Source organism: Larimichthys crocea, chromosome XII (genome assembly GCF_000972845.2).
Source record: "Larimichthys crocea isolate SSNF chromosome XII, L_crocea_2.0, whole genome shotgun sequence".
Taxonomy (NCBI): domain Eukaryota; kingdom Metazoa; phylum Chordata; class Actinopteri; family Sciaenidae; genus Larimichthys; species Larimichthys crocea.
In genome coordinates this window covers 19622317-19626208 of record NC_040022.1, presented here as the reverse complement: position 1 = coordinate 19626208, position 3892 = coordinate 19622317, and positions in this window count along the sequence as shown.

Genomic DNA, 3892 nt, shown 5'->3' with positions numbered 1-3892 from the left:
TTCCAGCCTCAAACCTGTGCTAAATACCAGCTAAGTTGAATAGCTAAACACAATGACTGGAAACAAAGGGAAACAGCTAGCCTGGCTCTGTCTAACGGTAACAAAATCCACTTATCAGTACCTCTGGTGGACAATAATGTTGTATTATTATAGTTGAAACAAATGATTAATTGTAAATGTGTTAAACTACTTCTTGGTCTGAACCAAGTTTATGTCTCAACCTCAAGATAAGTGTTATCAATCTCTGCTCTGCTAACTCAGCAAGGAGGTAAATAAACGTCCAGCGTGTCGGATTGAGTGGCTTCTTGCAGTGACCAACTGAATACTGCTCGCCTCACCCTTCCCTGTGTAAGAGAAATTACAGTGGCCATGAAACTCACGAAAAACACAAAAGGCCCTGTCTCGAACTAGTTCCAGGCTGCTGTAGAAACATGATGGTTCAACATGGTGGACTCCACTCCCTCTGAAGATATAAAAGGCTCATTCTAATGTTACAAAACCACAACAATTCTTATTATACTCAAATGAAAACATGCTCATGAATACTATTTTCCATTTCTGCCAAATACCCTTGTGTACTGCACAACAACACATCAGTGTAGCATTTTGATGCCACACTGACGTGTAATCAGTTGAAAGGTATCTGACTTTGTACCCTGTATGAATGCATGCTCCGGTTATGATCTCCAGCTGTTTGTAACGCTTTAAGTCACACATCACCAACTATTTCACAGATTTTGATGAAACTGGATCATATTTTACGGAGAAAATGTTTCCCAGTTTTCCCTCTGATATCCTCAGCTCTTTGGTTTACAGAGTTTCCTGATGGACAGTAAAGTAAACTGCTACAAACTTTAGCTGCTGTTAGCTAATATTGACTCAGTTTGGTAGTCAGGCTGCCAGAACTGTGAGCTAGTGGGTAAATGTTAGTGTTTGTACCACAGGTGTTTTGGACCACCGGGAAGAGCAGGTTTACAGACCCAGGGCCCGGGGGAATGCTGATGTGGAGCAGAGCCCGTGTCTAAACTGTTGTTGGACTAGAAAGTAGTATTAGCTGGCTGCTATGTCTTTGGGTTGTTCCACTTGCTTGATGATTTTGATCATAAGTAATGCTATCATAACTATTACATGTGTCAAATGGTCCATATTTATCACTATGAAAACAGCCATTTCTAAGCAGTGTTGCTTTAAAGATCTAACTGACATACTTTATTTAATGCAAAAAAGGCTAAGATTTAAAGAGAAACAGTTAGTCAATAACTCCCGCTGCTCATGAATTTTTAGTTAGATGATCATGCTGCTCTGTGCATCTGTTTCCATTTAGGAACCTACAGAGAGATTAAATGAGTGTGGAGAAGTAATGGTTCTCATATGTCTGGAGAGGTCCATTTACATCCTGTAATTGTGTTGTGCTTATTCAGACCATGACATAAAGCGCAGATCCTGGAGCTGGGAAGACACATAGATAGTGTTTACAGTGCGTGAGATGCATACCAAGAAGTCCACAAATTTCTACTGAAAGGCTTGCAAATATTAAAATACATCTACTCCTAAAGTGCATGTTGCGACGTCAAATTAGGGCCAAACACAAACAGAGATGCGCACTATGTGTGAATGCACTGAGGCAGGCTTTTTGCACAAACAGATCAGGGTCCTGCTGCATCAATCTTTGTTGTTTAAACAGATGGCAGCGGCACCGAAGAGCTTGTGCTATGCCTGATCGAATGCTTGATAGGAAAGCCCAGCGGAGCCCGTGTCAGAGGCCACAGGGGCCAGTAGATTCTAAGCACATTAACATTCCTGAATAAATAACCCCAGGGAGTGTTATTGTGGAGACATTAAACAGGATTTTCCTCCCAGAGCCCAGGAGAACGGCCAGCCATCACTCTGACGTCTCTATCCCCCCGGGACAGGAGTATCTAAGGAACCCTCTGCCAAAAAGAGTAGCTTTTTTAAAACCCTTATATCCTTCCGTCTCTCAGAATTGCAGCAAATTGCACCACATGAAAGAATTCTTGTGAATCTGTTTTAATGTCCTTCCCAGTACATCCTCTTCTTGCTATATATTGTTCATCTTAAGTCTTTTAAGCTCGATTTTTATAGCATTTTTATACCCAGCACTGCCTATTTTCTTCCCTAATTCTGCTATCTTGATGACACTATGTGTTTCACGTTGTTTTTTAATGCAACATGTGTTTGCAATAATGGACTTCCAGAAAGACCAATGGGGGGTGGAGAGGTTAAGCATAGTGAGAGACTTACAAAAAGCACCTGACATTTCCCCGTTTTCACTATACTACATTTAACATCTCGTGTTTAATTGAATTCTTTAAAGAGCGAGTGTTTCCAGGCAATTTTCTTACTCACGTTTGCTCTGTTCACATTGTGACATTTTGGATATGTCACTGCCTGCCTCATCAGACCTCTCCATTCTTTCATGGCATATTACACATGCTGGAAACTCTATAAATGAGTATGACGGTACATTGTGCTAATATTAGTCTTCAGTTTAATGCTTCTTATAGTACAGTATACACTCAGTTTCTAGCTTATTAGGTACACCTAACTAAAACTAATGCAGTCTAGCAAGCCCTACAATAAATCCAACCTTTACAACAAAGATTGCCGTGTTGCTGCTCCATGACAGCCTGAAAGTTGTGACATGCAGATTTACCTATTACATTACACAAATTGTGCATATTTACTACATACAATACATTCACCTATCTCGCCCCATTTTAGCACCCAAAAATCATGAAAGGATTTAAATCCAAGAGTACACTGCAAAAAAAACAAAAAAACAAGATCATAAAAGTGATGTTGTCAAATGAATCAAGTGAAATGTCATAATTCAAATACTAAAACTTTCATTCAAGGTTTTTTTTTTTTAGAGAAAAGCTAATATTTTGCAGAATTTCCCTGAATTAATACAATCAAACATCTTCAAAAACATACATCAGGGCACAATCACCCATACACATTCACACAGTAAACCCCATTAGAGTTCAGTATCTTGCTCAAGGACACTTTCCTGTCCTAATTCTACATAATTTTAAAAATTAAATTTTTAAAAAGACAAAACAGAAAATGATCCACAGTTCATTTTTACCATATATTTGACCGATGTTTCACTATGCTTAGTATTATACCTATGCTAGTAGCATACTGTATAACTGTGAGAAACATTATAACATAATTACTGTAACATTTTCACAGTCACTCTGTTTCTGCACCCTGTAGGTTCCTAGTATTTACAATAATATTTAGAAGATCATTTTTTCCCCCTTTTCTTTAAAATGTCCCCATAGTCTTGTTTTCTTCCACTGTATATTTAAATACCAGCAGGCGCACATAAGTATTTGATTGGCACCTTATTATACAACAAAATTACACTGTAAATTACGGGCTGTCTTATAAAGTGTTACCATGGATTTTGTTGCCTCTGGATGGAGCCAGGCCAACTGTTTCCCCCTGTCTGCAGTCATTGTGCTTTTCATGTTCAATTATTGTTTGAACTGTTTAAAGAGGTGTAAATAGATTTTTTTTGGCCCCTTGGGGATGGCACAATCTGTAAACACAATATAGAAGTTGCAATGGTGAACATGTTAGCACACAATGACCTATTTACAGGTCTTGCAGAGCAACATCAGCATTTAATTAGAGTTCACAGGATGAATATAAAGTCCAACATTCTCTCTAGCTTTTAGCTCTGTTTTGGTCTCTCCTGAGGAAAATATCTCGCTCTGCCATGTTTAACAGCTATCGTCGCTAACTTTGTCCGTCTGCTGTTTGGTGTTGAGTAAGTAGTGTTGGTTTAGTGAAGATTTCTTCACTAAACATGTCTGCCTGCTGAGGCCGTAAACAAGATTGATGGGAGCGGTGAGAGCGAACC